At 49.3% G+C, this 26,152-nt stretch overlaps 1 long non-coding RNA gene across 1 annotated transcript in view; it reads right to left on the bottom strand.

Moving 5' to 3' along the window:
• LOC137639172 (uncharacterized) overlaps window positions 1–26,152 on the bottom strand; it is a 76,736-nt gene that overhangs the window by 13,161 nt on the left and 37,423 nt on the right. The window contains exon 2 of the long non-coding RNA XR_011044251.1: window positions 25,706–25,801. This is a non-coding gene — a long non-coding RNA (uncharacterized lncRNA). The remainder of the gene's footprint in view (window positions 1–25,705; window positions 25,802–26,152) is intronic.

Genomic DNA, 26,152 nt, shown 5'->3' on the forward strand with positions numbered 1-26,152 from the left:
CTTAAGATAGAGCCTCAGACTCCTCACTGGGCCCAGTAGGAGATGGTCTGGGTCATCTGTTACAGAACGCAGACTCGAAATCCGGAAAGAGTCGAACCGAGGGTCGGGCACTCCTGGATTTTGAGTCTTAGCTACAAACTCAGGGACGAATCTGAACGTTACCTCCCCCCATCCCCCTTAAATGGGCGATGTCATACGAGAGACCATGAAGTTCGCTAACTCGTTTGGCCGAGGCCAAAGCGAGTAGGAACACCGTCTTCCAAGTCAGGTGGCGATCAGAAGCCTGGCGTAATGGTTCGAAGGGAGGTCTCTTAAGAGACCTGAGAACTCGAACCACGTTCCATGGAGGAGGTCTCACTTCCGACTGAGGGCAGGTAAGTTCATAACTTCGTATGAGTAGAGAAAGTTCCAGCGAAGAAGAAATGTCCACTCCTTTCAGCCTGAAGGCAAGATTTAAAAGCTGAGCGATAGCCTTTCACTGCAGAGACTGAAAGTCGCATTTCCTCCCTTAAATACATGAGAAACTCCGCTATTGCTGGAATAGTGGCATCGAGTGGAGAGATACCCCTTCCACGACAACAACCACAGAAAACTTTCCACTTCGCCTGGTAGACCCCTACGGATGACTTTCGCAGGTGTCCAGACATCCTTTCCGCAACTCGTTGCGAAAAGCCTCTCTCTGTGAGGAGATGCTGGACTCCAGGCGTGATGCCGCAGCGAAGCTACGGCTGCTGGACTCCAGGCGTGATGCCGCAGCGAAGCTACGGCTTTGTGAAAGATGTTGGCGTGTGGTTGTTTGAGTAGCTTGTGTCATGGAGGAAGTTCTCTCAAGAGTTCCGTCAGGAGCTGCAGAAGGTCCGGAAACCACTCTGCGTGATGCCATAGCGGAGCTATTAAGGTCATAGACAGGTTAACCGATATTCTGGTCTTGTTGAGCACCCTCCTCATCAGACAGAACGGGGGAAAGGCGTACACGTCGATGTTGTCCCACCGTTGTTGGAAGGCATCTTGCCAGAGTGCCTTGGGGTCCGGGACTGGGGAGCAGTACAGCGGAAGCTTGAAATTCAAGGCTGTTGCAAACAGATCCACAGTCGGGGAACCCCACAAAGTCAGGACTTTGTTGGCTACTAGACGATCCAAAGACCACTCGGTACTCACTATCTGTGATGCCCTGCTCAGACTGCCGGCGAGCACATTCCTCTTGCCTGGAATGAAGCGAGCTGATAGTGGAATCGAGTGGACTTCGGTCCATCTCAGTATCTCTACTGCAAGATGGGATAGCTGCTCTGAAAAGGTACCTCCCTGCTTGTTGATGTAGGCCACTACCGTGGTGTTGTCGCTCATCACCACCACGGAGTGACCCGCCAGGTACTGTTGGAACTGCTGAAGTGCCAGGAATACGGCCTTTATTTCTAGCAGATTTATGTGGAGCCATTTTTCTGATTCTGACCACAAGCCTGAGGTCCTGTGGTTCAGAACATGGGCTCCCCACCCTTTCTTTGAGGCGTCCGAAAATAGCATCAAATCTGGGGGGAGGACGAGAAGATCCACTCCCTTTCGTAGGTTCTCGTCTGTCATCCACCACTGAAGATCCGTCCGTTCCGCAGGACCCATAGGGATCAGAGTGTCCGGGGAATCGTGACCTTGATTCCACCCTGACATGAGTCGCCATTGCAGGGATCTCATCCTGAGGCGACCGTTTGGAACTAGACAGGCCAGGGAAGAAAGGTGACCGAGGAGACGCAACCACAATTGGGCTGGGAGTTCTTCCCATCTGAGGAAAGGGTCTGCGACCCTCCTCAACCTTGCTATCCTGTCGTCTGATGGGAAGGCTTTGTGGAGATTGGTGTCCAAGATCATACCTAAATATACCAGTCGTTGAGTTGGAAGCAGAGAAGACTTCTCGAGATTTACCATGATCCCTAGATCTTGGCAAATTCCTAGAAGCTTGTCCCGGTGTCGAAGAAGGGTCGACTCCGAGTCTGCCAGGATCAGCCAGTCATCCAGATAACGGAGGAGACGGATGCCGATCCTGTGTGCTCACGAAGAAATCAGGGTGAACACTTAGGTAAATACCTGAGGTGCTGTGGAGAGACCGAAACACAGCACCTTGAACTGGTAGATCTTGTTGTCTAGGCTGAATCTTAAGTACTTCCTTGAAGACGGATGGACTGGAATCTGGAAGTATGCGTCCTTCAGGTCCAGTGTACACATGAAGTCTTGTGGTCTCACTGCAAGTCTGACCATGACTGCTGTCTCCATGCTGAATGGAGTTTGTTTGACAAACCTATTCAGAGCTGAGAGGTCGATGACTGGTCTCCAGCCTCCAGACGCCTTCTTTACAAGAAAGAGTCGTCTGAAGAAGCCTGGGGAACCGTCGACGACCTCCTGGAGAGCATCCTTCTTTAACATGGTCTCAACTTCTGCCCATAGGGCTTGCCCCTTTGCCGATCCCATGGCATAGGAGCTCAACGACACTAGATCCACTGTCAGGGGAGGTAGAGATGTTGTGAATGGGACACGATATCCCTGACTGATTACAGAAATCGTATAGCAATCAGCCCCGAGTTGCTGCCACCTGATTGCACAACTTTGTAGGAATCCCCCCACTGGTGGACATGCAGGGGGACTGTCAATCCTAGCGTTTGCGGCCAAGGCCACTCCCTCTAGGATTTTTCCCTCCCCTGGAGGACTTTTTGCCTTTCTTGTCTTTGACAGGAAAGGGCTGCTGTTTGGACACCGTCGTCTTTGCTGCCACTGCCGGTTTCATCGTCTTGTACGGGCGAGGCTGTTGAGGTGCTGGAGGTTTGTAGAGCTCTGATGTGAGAGCCCTCTGGAGGAGAGAGTCCTGGTTGGATTTCCTCCACCTCTCAGCTGCCTGTTCCACATCTTTAGGCTCAAACAGATTCTTTCCCAAAAGGGAAGAATGTCTGAGCCTGCTGATTTCGACGGCTGGGACCTTTGAATGGAACCTTTCTGCCAAAGCATCACGTCGTTTTAAGATTGAATTGGCCCACAAGTTCGAGACTTGGTCGTCCAGAAACTCAATGGTGCGGGTGCCTGAAAGGAGGAAGGTCTCCAGGGCTTTCCTGGTGCTCTCCTTAGACAGATCCTCGGATCGCAACAGGATACCAAGAGACCCCAGCCAGACGTCCAACCACGAAGTAGCCTGCATGGCACACTTCGCAACCTTCTCCTGACTTAGGATCTCTGTCGCCGAGAAAGTCACTTGCCGGCTAGAGAGCCTCTCTAGAAAGACTCCCTTGGTAAGCTCTTCCACAGAATGGTGCAGGGGAAGAGCTAAGCAAGACTCCTCTATGATCTCAAAGTACCTCCTCTGGTGGATACGAGGAGGAGGGAGGAGCTTGTTGCCAGCAGTGGAACGCCTGGAGGAGGCGAGTTCGGAGAGCTGGTCCTCAACCTTATCCCTGCCACTCTTCACCCCTTGAGACCAGGGTAAAGCCGCACTGGCCTTAGCGGGTTTCTGGGGTACAAAGACTCGGTCCAGGACCGTGTCCTTGCCCTCACGAGGAGGAATCTCAGGGTCCGGGAACCCGTTGAGATGCCTCAACAGGGTCAGGACCTGCCAGAAGGCAGGCTCTGACTCCTGTTGCTCTCCTCCTGGAGAACTGGCAGCAAAGCCTCCCGTCCCCAAAGGATCTACTTGGGGGGACACGTGGACGTTCTCCGACGGTCTCGTTGGCTCTGCTCGAAACCTAGAAGAGTTAGGGATGGTCTTAGAGTCCTTAGATTCCCTCCTAGGAGGGATACAGGACTCCAATAACGAAATCTGAGGGCTCTTCTCCGCCCGAACTCGGGACAATTCTCCTGCTCCAGGTAGGGTTTCTCCCATTGGTTCAATGGGAGAACGTCTCACCTTGGTAGACTCCCGAGGACGGAAAATCCTCGTCCACAGGAGATGGAGAGAAAGTCTGAGGGGGGAGGGAGCCTTCCTCAAGGATTTCCTAGGAGCCAGCTTGACCCTGGGAGAAGTCACCACGACTTCTACTCCTCTCTTCCTCTTCAGTGGGGTCGGAGCTGCCCTTGATTTGAGGCCCAACTCAGAGAAGGCAGGCTTGACAGCCTGAACGACAGCTCTGATAAGGGACCCAAACCATGGCTGCTTACTGACAGATGCTGTGTCAGAGACTCCCTCTGAAGAGAAGGGGATCGGGCGATCCTTCAGAGTAGACACTACAACGGGGCCTGCCTGAAAAGAAAAGGAAGAAGGTTGGTTCCTGGACCTATCCGAAGACTTCCCCTCCTCCTGCTAGCGCTGGTCTGCGCTTGCGAAGGGGGGGGGAACGTGAAGAAGACGACATGGATGCTCTCGTTCCTGAAGCCTCGCAAGTGGGCTTGCACTGTGAATCCCGATGGGAATCGTGCCGGGGATCGCGCTGGCGCTTGCGTGATGGAATATTCCCAGGTTGCGCGCGGAGATGAAGCCGCGGGCGCACAGGCGAGGGAGCGTGTGGGCGCACGGGCGAGGGCGCGCGTGGGTGCACAGAGCGATGGCGCACAGGCGAGTGATGGCGCACAGGCGAGCAACTGCGCACTGGTGAAGGTGCGCGTGGGCATGCAGGCGATCTATGGCGAGCTGGCGAGTGGGCGCGTGGGCGTGTTGGGGAGCGATGGCACGCAGGTGATCGGTGGCGCGCAGGTGCGCGATCTGGCGAAGGCAGAGGGAGCGCAGTAGGAACAACAAGTGTAGTTGCGCGTGAAGGTGACTGCTCGTGAGCGCATGGGCGCACAGTATCTCGGAGACCTCTAGAAGAGAGCACAGCAAGGGCTGGAACATGTGCGCGCGAAGGTGATTGAGCGCGATGGCGTGCGGGCGAGGGCTGACGAGTGGGCGAGGTCCGATGGCGCGTAGGAGATCGCTGACGAGAAAGTGAAAGAAGAGTCTTCCCTCCTGTGTCCAGATCCGGATATCGTGGGCGCGCGGGAGAACGATGGCGTGCAGGTGAAGAGCGCTGGCGAGCTGGAGATCGTGGGTGCGCAGGAGATCGTGGGCGAGCGTGGCGCACATCAGGATCAGGGCGCGCAGATGTGCGCGGGCGAGGAGAAGATCGCTGGCGCGCAGGTGAGCGCTGGTGCACAGGAGATCAATGGCAAGTAGGAGAGCGCTAGCGCGTAGACTCTGCAGCAGGAGATCGCTGGCGCATTGTCCCTTGCACAGGATGTTTCTAGAGAGTAGTGCGCGCGAGCGCGCAGGAGAGCGTGGGCGCACAGGGGATACCTGGCACTTAAGGGACTTACTCACAAAGTGAGAAAGCCCCTTTGGCCCCAAAGGGACCGGCGCCCGTTGGATAACGGGGTGCGTGGGCGCCCACAGCGCGTCAGCAGCCAGGAACGGAGACGGAAGATCAGCAGGTCTGGCAGGCAACGGAGATCGCGAACGATCAGCAGAGAGGTCCAGGGATGCAGCTGCAACGGTCACTGCACGGCGAGGAGAATCCTCTGCGGGGGACTGCGAAGGCAAAGAACCAAAGAGGCGCCTCCTAACTCCCTTGTGGGGAGAAGGAAGGCCTCTACGGCGAAGAGGAAGACGAGCCTTACGTCTGATACGTCCTCTGGGGGCAGCAGGCAGACCATCATCAGTCCTCCGAAGAGGAGTCTCTGTTAGTGAACTCCCCCGAGGGTGAGAATCACCTGCAGGAGAGACCGTTGGACTTAGCTCCTCCCTCAAAGGATGTTCGGAGGGGGTAACTAAGCCTTCAGCAACATCAGCACCCAAGGCAGAGGTTTGACCTAACTCGTCGGAAGCCTCTGCCACAACAATGTTGACGATAGACAGAGGGTCAACCTCTGCTATCACCGGCGACTGTTTGACAGCAGCCCCCAACCTGATTATGTCAAACAGGGCTTCCTTGGAGGGCGAACCCTCAAGCCCCAAGGAAGCCCAAAGCTGCAATAAATCATCATTAGACACATTAGCACAAATATCCTCGCCCGGGGGAGGAGGAGAAGCTGCCTCGCTATGGGAGGCAACGCCTTCTCCCGCACCCCGAGGTTGGCGAACATAAGTATGGCCTACGCTACCACTGGATGGCCTACGCTACCACTGGATGGCCTCTCGGAAGAGACCAATCGAGTGGGAGCTTCGGAGGAGGTTTGGGCTACAAAAGAAGTCCTTGGAATTTTCTCTCTTCAAGGAAACCCTTAAAGGAGAAATATCCCGTTTAGACGACTTCCAGCGCCATGAAAACCTCTCCCACTGGGAGGTAGACCACTCTCTACACTCACCGCATACTTTATTTCTTTCACACCGTTAGCCCCTGCAATAAGGACATAAGGTGTGAGGGTCTGTGTCCACCGCCGACATAAACGTTCCGCAAGGGCGGTCAGGTAAGCCGGGACACTTCCACAAAGTAGAGGCCAACTTCCAAACACACTGAAAAGAAAAAGCAAAAAACAAAGATCAAAGGCTGACATAAGCGAGGGTGGGAGCAGACACGTCTGATCGTCACCCGAGCCAAAATCAAAAAGTGAAGTATTCACAGGTGTGTGAGGGGGAGAGGGGTAGCAAGCTACCACTCCCTACCCCCTCGCTAGTAATCCCTCGTTAAAATTCTAATGGCTCGTCATTTCAGCTACGCCGAAAGTAATACCCATATTAAATAGCGTGGTTTGTATTTCAGTTACGGAACAAAGAACAATTACAGTATGTCAGTTTCCCAAACTCCAGACTCCCAACATTCAGCCAAATTCTCCCCCTTGTAGGCTCCTATTGGTAGATACTATAATAACATCGACCCCACATAGAAACGGGAAAAAATGTAGACAAAGAAGAAGATTGGTAGTTACTATAATAAGTTCACACAATATATTCAGCTGGAGATCTTGCTATATTCACACAGACCAAAATAATATATGCTGTGCGGCTAACTCGGATTCAAATTAATAACTAAATACGAGATTCGAATCATCAATCACCAGATTCCGTGGCTAACCTTCTTCCAACAATTAGCCTTTGAGAGGAAAAGGGACTTTTGTCTCCACTGCACAATGTAGGCAGCAAACTTAAGGATAAAGGTGATTTGATAAAATCAATGGATGAACCAAAAAAAAAATTATAAAAATCATTTATTCATTCAAACTCCTCACTGTTTGAAGAAACATTCCTCGACCCGAGATAATACGCATTTAGAGAGACTTCCATACAGAGCAGACACAGCGAAAGCATTATCTTCTCAAAAGGAAGGAGAGAGAGAGAGAGAGAGGGAGGGAGAGAGAGAGAGAGAGAGAGAGAGAGAGAGAGAGAGAGAGAGAGAGAGAGAGACTTATTGCTGGCGTTAAATCCAGTCTTTACATGTAATGGACTAAGATTGGTATATATGGCAAATGTCCATATAATCAATCTGGAAAATTTTCGTCGTATGATTTTTACCACTTTCTTGACGAGCAGCCAATTTAGATCAGTGATATAAATGCAAATCACACAAAAAAGTTACAGTGCACTGAATATGGGCCAAATATCTGCAAAGTAAAAATTTTCTTTAAATTTCAAAATCTAGCAAAATAAAAAAATTGAAAATATCATAAAATTATAATTCTAAAACATTAATAATCTCATTGAAGATGGAAATACAGGAACTCGTACATAAACATTGCATCACTAACAGTGTAATCAATTCCTTATATGATGCTGCTTCTTCCGTGCTGGGCTGCTTTTCCCCATTCAGTCCCTAAAGCTTCTAGTATTGATATTTTTGGGCTTAGACCATGTCGTGCTGATGGAAGTTCCTTCATAAGTAGCTTCCTAGGTTATATGTGACTACAGTGATATATCCCAGAGAATTTACCAAAGGTATCCAGAATTCTAACTCCTGGAGCGAGTATCCCTTAAAATTTCACAAAGGGATATCGCGTAAGGACGTATCTTGACACATCTCACAGCTATTTACACCCCAAATAGCGTTTTCACTTCGAGAGGGAAAGTGGCAAGAAAAAATAGGAGAGTCGTTAAAGAGGTAAACATTCGACTCTCCTAATGTATTGTAAATAGTTCGCCCAATCGCCACCGCGAGGCGCCACCAAGCCATTCTTTCGTTAGTAGTTTCGGTGACCGGTGTTTTTCCTGTGTTATCTCGCTATTTTGAAAGCTTTTTCACCGCTGTGATGGATTCCCCTGCTTCATCAGCATCTGGAAAGTTAAGTAATATCTTTGAATTGTGTAAATGTAAGCTCTTGCCAGTTTTACTTTTCGATTGAGATCGTGATTAACGTAACAAGAACTGTTGCCAGCCGGATGGCGTCATGTGCGCGATCGTTCTTTTGTTCATTTAGTTATCAAGAACGATATTCCCGGCATTATTCGCTTTAATAACTTTGGCTATTTAGTATTTTAGCTAGGGATCTTTATATTATGTCATTGTTGTCGTGGATTTGGCTATTATGATCGAGCCTCACGAGTGCTAGGCTTCCTAGCCTAGGCACCTACACACTTCATGCATGATATAACCTTCCTGGTAAAGTTTTATTGAAGCTCAGGCAATATTTTATACAATTAAGATATTACTGTTTATTTTTTCCTCTTCCATACTAGTATACTAGAGTTTCGATGAACGTTTCTCTATGCTCTTTGGCTTAATAGCCTATGGGCTTTAGTATACTTGATATATGTCCCTTTTTGGGCTCAAGCCATGGCATCCTGATGGAAGGTTCCTTTTTGGTAGCTTCCTTGGGTATATAACTACTAAGATATTCCCAGAGAATTTAACCACAGGTTATCACAGAATTCTAACTTCTGGAGCGAGTATCCTAAAGGTTTCCCTTTAAGACATCGTATATCAACAGGGGACGCATGTATTAACGCGTCACATAGCTATCTGCACCCCATACAGAGTTAACACTTCGATATGGAGGGACGGAGAATAGCTGGGGAGCTGTTCCACAGCTAATCTCGTTCGTGGCTACTTTTGGTACTCGAGACGTAAACAAACGGGCGCCATTGCTAAATGACGTCACGTCCGTCCTAATCCTTCGTTTAGTAGCTTGCCTTACTAGTCGGACTTTTCCCTGTGTGATCTTTATCGACTTGCATCTTAGCCATGTCTCTACCCTCGGCCTCGCCTTCTTCTGGAAAGTTGAGTACAAGGTTCCAGTATTGTTTAAATAAGCTCTGACCGTAAAGTAACTTTTACTTTTCGAGATATTTGATGTTTTGTGGCAGAGCTGTGCCTCCACCGGACCGGCCATTTTATGGCGTCGCTGTTGTTTTGCATGCCTTTTTTAGTTAGCCTCAACAGCGTTTTCCGGCCTCATTAACTAATCGATACTATTAGTTATTTAGTCTTCATAGCTAAGAACTTTTATATCGTGTTTTGACGCTTTATTATCGGTCATCAACTGACCCCATACCAGTTGGCTAGTCTAGCCCCTAGGCCAGAGCGCCTATATCAGTGTTCATGCATGATATTTATCAGTGATCCTAGGTTTATTTATGAAGATAGTGGCATTATTTTACAATACTGTTGACTGTGATGCAAGTGTTTTCGCCTTCAGGGACCATATAGGGGATAGGTTAGTTATAGTGCCTTTCTAACATAACCTACAAGTAGGACCCCTATATGCTTCCTTCATCCCCTGCCTTAGGGCATCCCCTCTGTGCAGCCTTGCTCCCCCTACCACGTAAGGGGATCAGGCTCTTTTCAGAGTATATATCGCTTCTCTGTCCCCCCCCCTAAGGGAATGATCCCCCCTTAAGGTGGCGTCCGAGAATGAGGAACGGCTAGTCCGTCCTCTATTGCTGGGGCTAGGTCTCCGACCTTCCCTGCAATAGCGATATGTCTTCCATCCTTCCTGGTTCAGGGTGTAACCTCCCTGCTCTAGGTTAGGTTTTGGGAAAGTTAACTCTGTACCTTGCTGAAACGATACCCATGCACCGTTTCAGACAGGCTGCCTTACCTTAGGCTTGGGAGTGTCCTCCCTTCCTCGGTGGCCGCTCTGGTACAGAACCTCCTCCACAGAAGACCCTTCTCTTCTCCCCTCCCCACCTATCTCTTGTTTGGCCTAGCCTATACTTAGGTTAGTCTATACCCATCTGTCCCCTGTCCTACAACTCCTCCTTAGGGTGGAGTGATAGGGCTACCTTGAGCTCCTGTGTGCAGTCCGCTCTGGTACATATACCCTTCATAGTGTCCTATGGGGTTAGCCACTGGATGCGTTCTGTCTGCAGGGGTTCTCCCCCCCTCTTGGGTGTTCCCTGCCCTCCCTTGGGCTCCCTTAGCTCCCGGTCCTCTGCGGCCCCTGCTTCTGGGTGATAGGGCTAGCCTCTATCATGGGTACACCCACTCAGGTGGGATGTCTAGGGGTCCGTGGCCAGACCCCTACATCCCTCCTTCTGTCTCTTTCACTATCCTGGTGCCGGTCCCTTGCCGCCTCCACTGTCGGTGATACCCACCTCCTACCTTGGTGACTTATCCCTTGCCCTCTGGGCCGCCAGCCCTCCATGTGCCGGGGGACTGCTGCCTGCCGCCGGCGCCTAGCCGATAGCCTTCCCTCTTTCCTCATAGCTTCAGTCGTCCGTCCACCGGCCGGCCCCCGGAGTGCCGGCATCCGCTGCCGGCAGTCCGGTTCTGCTATAACCATCCTAGTTCCTGTCACCAAGCCGGCAGCCGGACGGAGCCGCCACTCCCCGCCGGCGTGCCGCCGCTGTGCTGGCGGCCGCCACCCTGGTATTACTCTTGACTTCTATATTGTCTTCCCTAATGCCAGAAACTCTGCTGGAGCGGCCTCCGGCGTGCCGGCGGTCTGCCGGAGCCTTCCGGAGGCGTCATGGCGACTTGCACCCCCTTCTACTAGCTATCATCTGATGTTGATAGCCCTACATCGCAACCAGATGGTTTGATTACATAATGGATAGGTATTGCTTTACCGTTCCATTAGTAACCATGCTGTCTTCTTGCATATCACAGATTTCCAGCATGCTACGTGTATCTTAGCACGGCCGGTTACCGGAAACTGTTACCCTATGGGATCTTCTACGTTCCCAATCCTAGGGTCTGAGTGGCCTCAGTCCCAGTTCTATATCCTTGGCAATCCCCACTAGAATTACCACTGCCTTCATGGCATGCTATGTTGAATTCGTCCCTGTGTCCTCGGTCACAACAAATTGCCTACGGATAAGGTTACGGTAACCGGCCGGGCGGGTTACACGGAGGATGTGTCTATCTCCTTCTTTTCCGCCCACTCTCTGAACGTCACAGTGTTTCTACCACTTAATATTAGGTTAAAAATTAATCATTTAATACTTAACCTTAAAATAGAAGTCATCCTTATGACTCCCCCATACTCACGTCCTCTTTCTCTTACAGGAGGAGTACGTGAAGTGCGACCATGGCTTCTGTGGAGTGAAGCGCCCGCACTTTTATGGGCACACGGCGTGTAGGACTCACGCCCTTGTGCAAACAAAAAAGGTGATCTGAAGTTCTGGGACCCACTGAACTGTACGGTCTGCCAGGAACGCCTGGTCGAGGCGTTCAATAACCCTCCCTCAGCGGAGGTTAGTGACGCTTCTCGAGAGAAGCTACGCAAATGGGTGCGTGGCTTCCAGAAGAACGCCACTGGACCGTACCTTGCCACCGAAGACTTGAGGGCCTTACTGTTCCCAAAGGCATCCCCAGACTCTGTGGTCCCCAAGGATCAGATCCCCACCGTCCAGATCACGGTGGAACCCGATGTTGTCATGGCTCAGACCATGCACGAGTGTCGCCTGGATACCGACAACGCGGAGAGTATGTCGGAAGTGTCGGAGACAACGGAGAGGAACCTCATGGCCGAAGAATTGGACTATGAGTAGGACCAAGTGGAATACGCTGGGTCGGAGCAAGAGGTCGCTCCGCCTTCCACCACCACCCCAACTCCTACACCGACGGAAGTATCACTCCCGTCTACCTCCGCCACCCCGGACCCCATCCCAACCAGCGCCCAGGAGATGTTTCGGATGCTCGCAGCCATCATGGACAAGAAACTCCGTGAGACACACGAATACATCAGGACCATGGGAAGTTCCAAGGAACCGAAAAGGATTTCGGTTAAGGACCTCCCTGCATGCTCGCATACCAACCCCTGGAGGTATGCCGAGCATATGCCGATCGCAACGGGCAGGATCTTCATCAGTGAGAAGGTCGGCTCGGTTGTCCTGGAAGAAGTAGAGTTCTTCCCAAGTTTTGAGGCTTACACGGACTGTTACGTCCGGCTTCGATCCGAACCTGCCTCTAAAGAAGAGACCGAACCTAAGGAGGTGATAGTGTTCGATCTCCCGAAGGCCCAGGCTATGATGGCCAACACCCTTAAAAGTAGGGGTTTTACCTACCCAAAGCTTCCAGCGTTGAGCAAGAAGCACCCTACCTACGTCGCACCTGATGATGCGATCCTCCCCTTCATGGAAAAGGCCTTCGCAGCGGTACACAGGGCAGTGGAAGAAAGGAAACCTTGCCCTGCACTGGAGGAGTGCAGACCCTTCTCCCTGGTCACTCCCCCCGATGCTCGACACTGGAAGGATGTCCAACATACCTTCGTGGTGGGAAAACTAGATCCTGACGTTGCTGGACGTCAGTTTACCGAAGACCTCCCGAAACTTAATGACCTTCTCCTTCGTCGGGAACAAGATACGAAAGAAAAGCTTGCCGCATCCATGTCCCTCCAGGTCCAGCTTGACGTCATGGCCGGTGACACTAGAGTCCCCGACCACTACATGGTGCTCGCCAAGACGCATCTGGCGACTGTAGTCAAGGACTTATACAGCTTCATGAAGGCTCGGAGAGCCTGTCGTGAATTCGTGTTCGCAAGTGCCACAGTGAGACACGAACCCCGGAGGCTGATTTCCTCCAACATCTGGGGTAAGCACCTCTTTCCCTCTGATCTGGTGAAAGAGATTACCGACAAGGCCGCCACGGAGAACAGGAACCTTCTTCACAAGTGGGGCATGTCGAAGAAGAGGAAATCCTCTCAGGACGACGGCCCTCAACCTAAGAGGAGATCTTCCAAGCCGAAACCCCAGCAACGTCAACAGAGACGGCAGTTTCCGGGACCCGCTACTCCCCAAGTGGCTGCTCAGCCACAACAGACCTTTCAGCTGGTCACCCAACCGGTCTTGTCCCAATCACCGGTTTTCACTCCTGCCTTTGAGCAACAGACGACTACCTTTCGTCCCAAAGGTAGAGGCTCAAGCAGAGGTGCAGGCAGAGACGCATCTCGCCGTCCCTCCAGAGGCAGAGGAGGAAAGGGAGCTAGCGGCCGAGGTGGTAAACCCTCGGGACACCAGAAGCAATGAAGTGCTTCCGGTGGGAGGAAGACTCCGCCAATTCCAGGATCGTCGGACCTTCGATCCCTAGCCACACAGCATCGTCAACAAGGGTCTGGGCTGGAGTTGGACTCAACCACCCCCAACCTTCCAGCAATTCTTCCAACAATCAACCCCCCTTCTGGAAGAATATGTCCAAGATCTCTTGAACAAGAAGGTGATTAGGAGGGTAAAGTCAACCAGGTTCCAAGGGAGACTGTTTTGCGTCCCCAAGAAGGATTCCGACAAGCTCAGAGTCATTATCAACAAGTTCATAGCGAACAACTAGTTCAAGATGCTGACTCTTCATCAGATAAGGACCCCTCTGCCTCAGGGTTCCTACACGGTCTCCATAGACCTGGCGGATGCCTATTGGTACGTTCCAATGAACCACCGCGCTTCCTCCTACCTAGGATTTCGACTCCAAAGGAAAAGCTACGCCTTCAGGGCCATGCCCTTCGGCCTCAACGTGGCCCCTCGGATCTTCACAAAGCTGGCAGATGCCATCGTTCAACAGCTGCGCCTCCGAGACGTCCAGGTGATGGCCTACCTCGACGACTGGCTAGCCTGGGCTCCATCGCCCGAGGATTGTTTAAAATCCTGCAACAAAGTCACCCAGTTCCTAGAACACCTGGGATTCAAGATAAACGCGAAGAAATCTCGCCTCTCTCCAGCTCAAAGGTTCCAATGGCTAGGAATCCAGTGGAACCTTCAGTCACACCGCCTTTCCATCCCCCAGAATAAAAGGAAGGAAATAGCAGGGTCTGTCAAGCGACTGCTGAAATCCAAACGGATCTCAAGACGTCAGCAGGAACGAGTTCTAGGCTCTCTACAGTTCGCCTCAGTGACAAACCCAGTGCTACGTGCACAGCTAAAGGATGCCGCGGAAGTCTGGAGACGTTCCGCATCCATCGCTAGAAGAGACCTCAAGAGACGGCTCCCAAACAGACTTCGGCTGCTCCTCAAGCCGTGGTCGGAAGCAAAGGCCCTGAAAAGGTCCATTCCTCTTCAACACCCACCTCCATCACTCAACATCCACACGAATGCTTCGCTGGAGGGTTGGGGAGGTCACTCCCACCAAAAATAGGCTCAAGGCACATGGTCTCCCCTATTCAAGACGTTTCACATCAACATCTTGGAGGCCATGGCGGTCCTTCTAACGCTGAAGAAACTCTCCCCGCCTCCCTCGATCCATATTCGTCTATCCTTAGACAACTTGGTGGTAGTTCGATGTCTCAATCGCCAAGGCTCAAGATCGCCCCAGATAAATCAGGTGCTTCTGACAATCTTCCGTCTGGCAGAGAAGAAGAAATGGCACCTGTCTGCAGTTCACCTACACGGATACCGCAACGTGACGGCGGACGCTCTATCCCGGACAAGTTCGATAGAGTCGGAATGGTCTCTAGACGCAAGATCATTCTCCTTCATCTCTCACCAAGTCCCAGAACTTCAGACCAATCTCTTCGCAACGAGCGACAATAATCAACTTCCTCGATATGTAGCCCCGTCCGAGGACCCCAAGGCAGAAGCAGTGGACGCCATGTCACTGGACTGGAACAGATGGTCCAAGATCTACCTGTTCCCTCCCACCAACCTTCTGCTGAAAGTCCTCTCCAAGCTGAGAACCTTCAAAGTGACAGCGGCCCTAGTGGCTCCCAAGTGGCCCCGGAGCAATTGGTACCCCCTGGTCCTAGAGCTGCAGCCCACACTGATCCCTCTCCCGGGCCCAGTACTCTCCCAGCAAGTACAGAAGTCGACTGTCTTCGCTTCATCATCGAAAATCAAGGACCTTCATCTCATGATTTTCTCTCCCTAGCCGCGAAGAAAAGGCTTGGGATCTCGAAGAAAAGTCTAGACTTCCTCGAGGAATACAAGACCGAATCCACACGACGGCAATACGAATCATCCTGGAGAAAATGGGTCTCATTCGTCAAGGCAAAAATCCTACGGAAATCACCATTGATTTTAGCATGTCCTTCTTTATTCACCTTCACGGACAGGGCTTGGCAGCCAACACGATTTCTACTTGCAAATCGGCCTTGACTAGACCACTAATATATGCCTTCCAGATTGATCTGTCCAACGACATCTTCAATAAACTCCATTTTGCCTCCAACTTGGACAATGATTCGTGCCCTCTCAAGGATCTGACTCAGAAAGTTATCTTTCTTTTTGCTCTTGCTTCAGGAGCCCGAGTCAGCGAAATAGTGGCATTATCAAGGGACGAGGGCCACATCCTGTTTACAGATTCAGGTGACCTTACCCTCTTCCCGGATCCGACGTTTCTCGCCAAAAACGAATTACCCACCAAAAGATGGGGCCCTTGGAGAATTTGCCCCCTGAAAGAAGATGCCTCTCTATGTCCAGTAGAGAGCCTCAAGGTCTATCTTCATAGAACTTCGGACTTTGGTGGAGGCCAACTCTTTAAAGGAGAAACTTCGGACAGCGACCTGTCACTGAAACAACTAAGACCGAAAATCACCTACTTCATTCGCAGAGCGGATCCTGACAGTTCACCCGCCGGTCACGATCCTAGAAAAGTTGCATCGTCTCTGAATTTCTTTCAGAGTATGGATTTCGAAAGTCTTAGGAGTTTCACAGGCTGGAAATCCTCACGTGTTTTCTTCAAACATTATGCGAAACAAGTGCACGAAGTCAAATATTTTGTGGTAGCCGCAGGTAGTGTTATGAAACCAGCACCTAACTCTGCATAGAACAGTGAGTTACTTGGGACTCTAACTCCTCGGGTGCCTATGTTGACCCTCGCGTGATACGTAGTGATTTCAAAAACACTTAAGTGCTTTTTCATAGACTTTTCTTCTCCCAGGTGAAATGTCATAGTCGTCACATGAGTGCCGCATGCCTAGAGCATGATGTGTTTTATTTTAATAGACTGACGTTCCTCTGGAACGAGTGCCTACTAATAATTTGAAATTCCCTTTCAGATTCAAGAGCAAGTCTTTCATGACTATGTACATTATAATTTATTGTAAATAACTTTTACAATTTTATTGTATTTCCTTAACATTTTATTACTTGTGCGTCTCAATCCGCTCCTACTTATACTATGAAATACATGACTGTCATAGTTTTATTATCCCCTTCCTCTTATGTCGATGAAGATGACTAAGGGTTCAACCCTTATCATATACTCACTTCTGCAATGTAATATTCCTACACGAATACTTACTTACATCATACCTTAGAGACCAGACGACTCTCTATTCACATACAGTGCCTAACCACCACTTGTCTGCCTTTGTGAATGTTCCTATATGAATGCCAACCATTCAGTCTTGTCTCCGAGTTCTTCATGTTCTCCCAGCAAGGTGAGTAGCCCTTCGATGACCACTTTGATCTTCGGCATGGTCCGTTGGGACTTCGCTGCCAGGGGGGGCAGGAAGTTTCTTCCCATCGGTTCTCCTATTGAGGTTACTATGCTTATCCTGTCAAAGCCCTAGGCACTTACACTACAAGGGGAAAATCTACCACGATACATTGATTCTCTGGTACTCTTCCATCAGGACGCCATGGCTTGAGCCCAAAAAATGGATTTTGAGCGAAGCGAAAAATCTATTTTTGGGTGAGATAGCCATGGCATCCTGATGGACCCTCCCTGCTACTTCGTTCAGTTTGTCAGGTCCCACCCTGCGCTGCTGTATCATGGTGATCGGCAAGCAACTGGCTTCAGGATGAGGACGGACGTGACATCATTTAGCAATGGCGCCCGTTTGTTTACGTCTCGAGTACCAAAAGTAGCCACGGACGAGATTAGCTGTGGAACAGCTCCCCAGCTATTCTCCGTCCCTCCATATCGAAGTGTTAACTCTGTATGGGGTGCAGATAGCTATGTGGCGCGTTAATACATGCGTCCCCTGTTGATATACGATGTCTTAAAGGGAAACCTTTAGGATACTCGCTCCAGAAGTTAGAATTCTGTGATAACCTGTGGTTAAATTCTCTGGGAATATCTTAGTAGTTATATACCCAAGGAAGCTACCAAAAAGGAACCTTCCATCAGGACGCCATGGCTATCTCACCCAAAAATAGATTTTTCGCTTCGCTCAAAATCCGTTTATTGCTCTTGTATTGTCTTTTAAGGGGAGGTTGATATCTCCTATACCTTTTAAGTCAATACTATCTCTACGAGATCTAAGAGTAATTCCCTTTCCCTCTGATTAGCCTAGGCTATCCTCAGTTAACTTTGCTGTGACCTATGTTCGGGCAAAATTTGCTGGGGCGTTTCGTTTCTCTCTCCTTTCCTCGGACGGGCATAGCTGATTCTTTGCCAATCCTCGGGTTTGGAGTTGAGGACGGGACATCAGAGTAAGTCTGTGTTAGGCATCTTGCTACCTTGGGAAATGACTTCCCAGTTAGTCTAGTTGCTCTTCAGGAGGCTAGTCCTCCCTAGGCCAATTTGAGGTTATTGTTTTACAATTTCCTCTTTTCCTGTTCTAGCAGATAGTCCTGTACTAGGGGTTTTTAACTGGAAGATAGGATTCTTCCTTGGTTAAGATCCCTAGTACGAGATTCTGTTCTCTATGAGTTGCGTCCTATGGGCGTTCTCTTATTGCTTAACCCAATCTGGGGAAATGATTTCCCCTACTTGAGGTTACTTTTGAGATCAGAATCCTTCAGGTTAGGTAACGCCTTAGGGTATTACCTTACTTATGGACTTTTTACCCCTGCCCCACTATCTCTTTTGTGTTGGATGAACCATCACCCTCCTGGCCGTGGTCCTACATATGTCCCTGTGGGTGTCTGTAGAACTAGCCTGAGGTCTCCTGTCGGCTGCTGGCAGGTAACCTCATATCTTTGAGTGTGTCCTCGAGTCCTCCCTTGGACTGCCTTCCATATGCCTTATGATGGGATATGGTTGAGTGGAAGCCCGAAATTAATTCCCTCTTCCACTGGCACACTCTTTCAGGATGTTGGCCGGCATAGCCGATTCTTTGCCGTCCTCTATCTTTATCTTTGACTTTCTTTATGAGCTAGCCGCCGGCAGTTAGTTCTGCCGGCGTCTATATGGTTGGTTAGGCTGGCAGTTTGCTGCCACCTCTCGCCTTGGACATCGCTGATCGATGAGCCAACGGCAAGAATACTATGACCGGCTGCCGGCAACTGTGTTGCTTGCCGGCAGCCGGCCTGTGCCTTCCATCCATCTTAATTTAAGACAGTATTTAAGCCCAGACAGGCCGGCAGCCCCGGCAAGTGCCGGCCTGCCGGAAGATGCCGGCGGGGCCGGCAGCGTCGGCGGGGCCGGCAGCGTCGGCGGGGCCGGCAGCGTCGGCGGGGCCGGCAGCGTCGGCGGGGCCGGCAGCGTCGGCGGGGCCGGCAGCGTCGGCGGGGCCGGCAGCGTCGGCGGGGCCGGCAGCGTCGGCGGGGCCGGCAGCGTCGGCGGGGCCGGCAGCGTCGGCGGGGCCGGCAGCGTCGGCGGGGCCGGCAGCGTCGGCGGGGCCGGCAGCGTCGGCGGGGCCGGCAGCGTCGGCGGGGCCGGCAGCGTCGGCGGGGCCGGCAGCGTCGGCGGGGCCGGCAGCGTCGGCGGGGCCGGCAGCGTCGGCGGGGCCGGCAGCGTCGGCAGGTCTGACACGTGCTGGCAGGACCGGCAATACTGACGGCATATTGCCGCCAGCTACTGCTGTACCCTAAAAAACTTTTTTCCAACCTACAGGTGGTTCTTGGGCAGCCATTTGTGAGACCATCATTTAGGAGAAATGATTCTCTCTTTTATTAATGGTTAATTTCCATTAGATTTATCCACCATATTGAACATAATGGAAGACGTGTCAAGAAGACACTATATATCTTGGATATTTTCTTCCAGTAATCAATTCTTTATGAATTTCCTGGTTCAATATGGGAGGAGGTCATAGCAAGTGGCTGGACAGGAGACACATGTAGGTGTCTTTCCTACCTTATAGCTTACCCTATCAAAGCTAAGTATAATAACTTAATCTAAGTCGAAATCTGAAGATTTCACAGAAAACTCAATTGTTTTTCTTTTCTTTACAGGAGGAGCATCCCGAGTGCGGGAACAACTTTTGTAGAGTCCGTAGCAAGAGCTTCTACGGACATGGAGTGTGCAGGGCTCATGCTCGCTGCTCTGTCACCAAAGGGGTTCTCAAGTATTGGGACCCGCAGGTATGTGCCATTTGTGAAAGTTTGGTAAAAGAGGCTTTTGATGACCAAAAGACTCTAGAGTCTAGGGATGCAGCTAGGGATACGCTGCATAAATGGGTCAGGGGCTTTCAAAATAATGCTTCGGGCCCATACCTTCCTAATGCTAGGATGAGGGACTGTCTTTTCCCCAGAGCTCATGATGACGCTATCATACCCCAGACGAAACCTGAGATCCCCTTGGTTCAACTTCAGGTTCAGCAGACCAAGGAACCTGACGTTGCAGATACATTGGAGGGTATCCATTTGGACGACAACATGTCTGTCGTCTCCAAGGAGACGAAGAAGAATCTCCTCGTAGAAGAGTTGGATCAGGAGGCAGTTGCCCCCCCTGAAGGTAATGTTGATAATGCCGAAGTGGCTTTGGTTTCTTCAGCTGTAGCGGCCGAACCGGCACCATCAACTTCCTCTCAACCACCTCAGCTCGAGTCGATCACGAGCACTCTTCACTCCTTGATCTCCATGGTGCAGGACTTACAGAGGAGGTCGTCCGAGAAGGAAGCCACCTTTCGGACAGAGATCGAGCAATTGGTATCTTCACGTTTAACCCCGAAGAAGCTGAAGATTAAGGACCTTCCCGTTTTCTCTGACGATAACCCTTGGAGGTACGTAGAGCATATGCCTATGTCAGCAGGCAAGATTTTCCTCTCGGAGAAACTGGGCACTGTGCCAGTAGAGGAAATCGAGTTCTGGCCCAGTAGAGGGGCCTATCCGGATTGTTACGTCCGTCTCAGAACTGAACCGGCATCAAAAGAAGAGACGGAGCCCAAGGAGACGATTGTCCTTGAGCTTGCTAAGGCACAAGCCTTATTTTCTAAGACTTTGAAAGAGAGGGCTTTCACTAGTTCAAATGTGCCGGCTCTTAGAAAAATAAATCCATTGTTTGTTGCTGACCCCCATAGTGCTTTTCCCATTATGGATAAAGGGTTTACAGCAGCTTTGAAGGACGTGGAGGCAGGAAAGCCTTGCCCCACATTAGAAGAAAGCAAGCCTTTCTCCCTTGCTTTTCCATCAGACGACAAGGACTGGAAGGATGTTCATGTCACCTTCACAGTCGGGAAGCTGGAGGCTGATATCGCTGGACGTCAGTTCATCGAAGACCTCCCAAAGCTGACAGATTTTCTCCTGAAGAGAGAACATTAGACTAAGGAACGCCTGGCTGCTTCCATGTCCCGACAAACAGGGCTAGAGACGATGCCTAGCATTCCTGAGACCCCGGATATGTACATGGTCTTTGCCCAGGCTCACTTGGCTACGGTAACAAAGGACCTGTACAACTGCATCAAGGCCAGAAGGGCCTGTAGGGAGTTCGTGTTTGCTTCCGCTTCTGTTAAACACGAACCTAGGAAGCTGATAGCTTCCAACATCTGGGGAAAAGACCTCTTCCCAAGCGAAGTGGTCAAGGAGGTTGTAGACAAAGCTGCCTCGGAGAATATAAATCTCCTCTCCAAGTGGGGCTTGTCTTCAAAAAGGAAATCTTCTGCTGACGAGGGTCCTCAGCCGAAGAATAAATCTAAACGACCTCGCTTGCCCTCTCGGCCAAAGCAGCAACAGCTTCCCATGGCCACGGTGCCCCAGACGGTGGCACAACCCACCACCACCATTCAACTGGTGCCCCAAACTCTGGCATCCCAGTCGGCAGTGTTCATCCCAGTTTTCGAAAGGCAGTCAACTTCTTTCAAACCAAAGTCTCGAGGTTCCTTTCGGGGCTCCTCTAGACGCCCCTTCAGAGGCAGGGGCAACAGAGGTGGTCGTGGCCAAGGAGGTAAATCCTAAAGTCAGCACTCTAAGTGAGATGCTGCCGGTAGGAGGGAGACTTCTCCATTTTCAGGATCGGTGGACCTTCGATCCTTGGGCCCACAGCCTGAACTCAACTCCACCAAGCTTTCCTCAATTCTTCCAACCATCAACCCCAGTTCTGGAAGAATATGTTCAAGAATTACTGGACAAGAGAGTCATAAGGAAAGCAAAGTCCATCAAATTTCAAGGAAGGCTATTCTGTGTTCCGAAGAAGGATTCGGAAAAGCTCGGAGTCATTCTGGACTTATCACCACTCAACAAGTTAATTGTGAACTACAAGTTCAGAATGCTGACGCTTCAGCACATAAGGACCCTTCTGCCCAAACGGCCATACAGTCTCCATAGACATAACGGATGCTTACTGGCATGTACCAATCAACCGTCAAGTTTCCCCCTACCTAGGGTTCAAGCTCCAGAAAAGAAAATACGTTTTCAGAGCCATGCCCTTCGGTCTGAACATTGCTCCAAGAATATTCACAAAGCTTGCGAACGCAGTCATTCGACAACTACGCCTCAAAGGTGTCCAGGTGATGGCCTACCTGGACGATTGGCTGGTGTGGGCAGCATCCAAAGAAGAATGCATGCAAGCCTCCAGAAAAGTGATTCAATTCCTAGAAAACCTAAGGTTCAAGATCAACCTGAAAAAGTCTCGGCTTTCTCCTGCTCAAAAGTTCCAGTGGCTGGGAGTTCACTGGAACCTACAGTCACATTGCCTCTCTTTGCCAGCAGCAAAGAGGAAGGAGGTAGCAAGGTCCGTCAAAAGACTTCTTCAATCTCGAAGAATATCAAGAAGACAACAGGAGAGAGTGTTGGGGTCTCTCCAGTTTGCCTCTTTGACGGACCCACTTTTGAGAGCACAGTTAAAAGATGCATCAGGAGTCTGGAGAAAATACGCTTACAATGATCGAAGAGATCTACAAAGACCATTACCAAATCGTCTGCGATCCATACTCAAGCCATGGTCGGAAGCAAAGAACCTAAGAAGAAAGGTACCCTTGCAACCACCTCCACCAGCAGTCACCGTTCACACGGATGCCTCAAAGGAAGGTTGGGGAGGTCACACTCATCGTCGGAAAGTGCAGGGAACCTGGTCTCCCCTCTTCAAGTCCTTCCACATCAACTTTCTGGAAGCCATAGCAGTTTTTCTATCTGAAGAAACTGAGACTTCGCTGCTCAATCCACATTCGTCTGGTTTTAGACAGCGAAGTGATAATGAGATGCATAAATCGACAGGGTTCGAGATCGCCTCAATTAAATCAAGTGATGTTGGCCATCTTTCATCTACCCAAGAAGATGAGGTGGCACTTGTCAGCAGTCCACCTCCAAGGATTCCACAATGTGACAGCGGATGCTCTATCCAGGATCAACCCGAAAGAGTCCGAATGGTCCCTAGATGCAGGATCATTCTCCTTCATATTGAACAAAGTCCCAGGACTGCAAGTAGATCTCTTCGCAACGAGCGACAACAAGAAGCTATCCCGGTATGTAGCCCCGTACGAGGATCCTCTAGCGGAAGCAACGGACGCGATGTCCTTGGATTGGAACAGATGGTCCAGGATTTACCTGTTCCCACCAACCAACCTGTTGTTGAAAGCCCTCGACAAATTGAGATCCTTTCGGGGGAGGGCAGCGATAGTGGCCCACAAGTGGCCAGGCAGTGTCTGGTTCCCTCTGATAACAGAACTACGCCTGAAGCTGATCCCGTTGTCGGAACCAGTTCTAACTCAGCAAGTGCAGAAATCGACTGTCTACGCTTCATCAGAGAAAACCCAGAACCTTCATCTCATGATTTTCTCACCCTAGCGGTTAAGAAAAGGTTCGGGATTTCTGCAGACAGTATTAACTTCTTAGAAGAATATAAGTCAAAGTCAACAAGAAGACAATACGAGTCTTCCTGGAAGAAATGGGTAGCCTTTGTTAAGGCAAAGAAACCGCAAGAGATTCCTACGGACTTCTGTTTGTCCTTCTTCATCCATCTTCACGGACAAGGATTAGCGGCTACTTGTAAATCTGCATTGGCTAGGCCGATTCTATACGCCTTCCAGGTGAACTTTTCCAATGAAATCTTCAACAAAATTCCAGAAGGCTGCACAAAACTTTGACCTGCAGCCCCTCCAAAGCCCATTTCATGGTCCTTGGATAAGGTTCATCTGGCTTCAACTTTGAACAATGAAGATTGCTCGCTGAAAGACTTGACTCAGAAGGTGATATTTTTATTTGCACTAGCCTCAGGAGCCAGAGTTAGTGAAATAGTGGCCCTCTCGAGGGATGATGGCTACATTCAGTTTACAACGAATGGAGATCTGAATAATTTTTCCGGATCCAACGTTTCTCGCCAAGAACGAGCTGCCCACTAAGAGATGGGGGTCCCTGGAGAATCTGCCCTCTGAAGGAAGAAGCATCCCTCTGCCCAGTGGAATGCCTAAAGGTCTATCTTCGTAGAACTTCAGACTTTAAGTTAAGGGAGGTCAGCTTTTCAGGGGAGAGACTTCTGGTTCGACGTTATCCTTGAAACAGATAAGGGCGAAAATCACCTACTTTATTCGCAGAGCGGATCCTGACAGTACACCCTCAGGTCACGATCCGAGAAAAGTTGCCTCGTCTCTAAACTTCTTTCAGACTATGTCGTTTGAAAACCTGCGTGCCTATACTGGATGGAAGTCTTCCAGGGTATTCTTTAAGCACTACGCGAAGCAATTACAGGAAATCAAATTTCATGTGGTAGCTGCAGGTAGTGTAATAAAACCTGCTGCTTGATTACTGCAAAGGACAGTACACAAATAGGGACTTTTAGTGAAGGATGTACATGATAGACTTAGGTATATCATCATGATAAGTATTGTGTTGTTAAAGACACTATGAACTGTTTTATCTAACTAGGTAACCTCAAGCATAATAATTGGACACAAGTGCCAGCATTTTATAAGCTTAGTGTTCCTGGTAATAACATCATGCAGTGAAATATTTTATTTCTTTGAGTGGCTTTTGTTTCTCTTTCAGATGAAACTTATTTATTTTGTTATTACTGTTATGCTTTTTATGCAATATGTTTAGCATAAATATACTAATTTCAATCATGATTTCTGTTTTTCTTGTAAATAAACAATAGAAGGAATCTTTGCGTCTCTTTCGCCTCAAGATTTTATAGATCATGTATATCAGAGCATCCTTGATCCTCTCAAGGACTTTGTAAGACTAAAGTCTTCTTTACCATGCAAACAGGTAAGTTTGGTTGTACTATGTCTATATTACTATTTTATGATTCCTACATGAACATAAACCTATCTGTCTAGATCCAGACCTGGGAGGTACAGTATTCTATTCATTACCTATTAGTACAAACTATGCTTTACGTATATAAGGACACGATATACTTCTGCTTGCTAATTGTTCTTTTGAACTCACAATTTTCAGGTTTTTTCCTAGAGTCTATATAGACTTTTACCTGTTGGGGGTAGGAAGAGCTGGGATATGGTATGCTCAGTTGATTGATGTATTACGGTAACACCAAGTGTCTTTGGTCTTAATGACCAAATAGGAAATGGTTAATTCGAGATAACGGCACTATTATATATCCACAGATACATTAATGCTCTGGTAAACTTCCATCAGCACGACATGGTTTAAGCCCAAGAAATGGATTTTGAGCGAAGTGAAAAATCTATTTTTGGGTGAAAGAGCTATGTCGTCCTGATGGACCCACCCTCCTTTAGTAAAAGGATATGAATCCCTCCCTTTGGTACTGTATCTGCAACACCTACGAAGCTACAAAGAATGGCCTGGTGGCGCCTCGCGGTGGCGATTGGGCGAACTATTTACAGTACATTAGGAGAGTCGAATGTTTACCTCTTTAACGACTCTCCTATTTTTTCTTGCCACTTTCCCTCTCAAAGTGAAAACGCTATTTGGGGTGTAAATAGCTGTGAGATGTGTCAAGATACGTCCTTACGCGATATCCCTTTGTGAAATTTTAAGGGATACTCGCTCCAGGAGTTAGAATTCTGGATACCTTCGGTAAATTCTCTGGGATATATCACTGTAGTCACATATAACCTAGGAAGCTACTTATGAAGGAACTTCCATCAGCACGACATGGCTCTTTCACCCAAAAATAGATTTTTCACTTGGCTCAAAAGCCGTTTTTTAACATGGGTTGGAGCTTGGCTTAGCAAAATAATTCAGATACTATTTATTGTATACAATTATCCAACCCCAAAACAGAATTATCATTCGAAATGCCACTCCCAATGTTTCACCTTAAGGAGGATTTTTACCAATACCACAAAAAGCTGACATCACCTCACTACACCAGGCAAATTTTTTACCACTAGAATATTCTTTACAGTATGATAGGAGACTTTCATGACACTTTACAGAATTATATTAGAGAATGTTTTATAACCCTTTACTGAATATGACACTTTTATAACCCATACCTACCACTAGCCGTTGCTTCTGCAGCGAGTTGGCTTGGATTGACTGGTCGCCTTACCAGTCTATTGAACAACCAGTCTATCCATGGTGCTGCATGACAACCTGCAAAGATTAGTTTAATTTTATCATATCCAAAAAGAAGCAAGTTACAAAACACACGTTTCGTGAATAGTAAGTACACACATTAATAGACATTTAATCACTAAACATATGAACTCTTGTCAAAATACCAATACACATTGTAAAAATATAAAAATAAACACTAAAAATCAAACCACATAGAACAAACTATTACAAGAAATTTTTAAATTGAAGAAACCCGACAAATTTGGAAACTATTTGTATTTTACTTAGCTATACAAACCTGTAGCTCTTTACAAAGGAGTATTATTTCGGCGACAGCTGAAACTAGCCGTTAAAGCTTTTACGAGGTGTAATTAACCCCTGCCGGTT

Source organism: Palaemon carinicauda, chromosome 4 (assembly GCF_036898095.1).
Source record: "Palaemon carinicauda isolate YSFRI2023 chromosome 4, ASM3689809v2, whole genome shotgun sequence".
In the NCBI taxonomy this organism is placed as follows: Eukaryota; Metazoa; Arthropoda; class Malacostraca; order Decapoda; family Palaemonidae; genus Palaemon; species Palaemon carinicauda.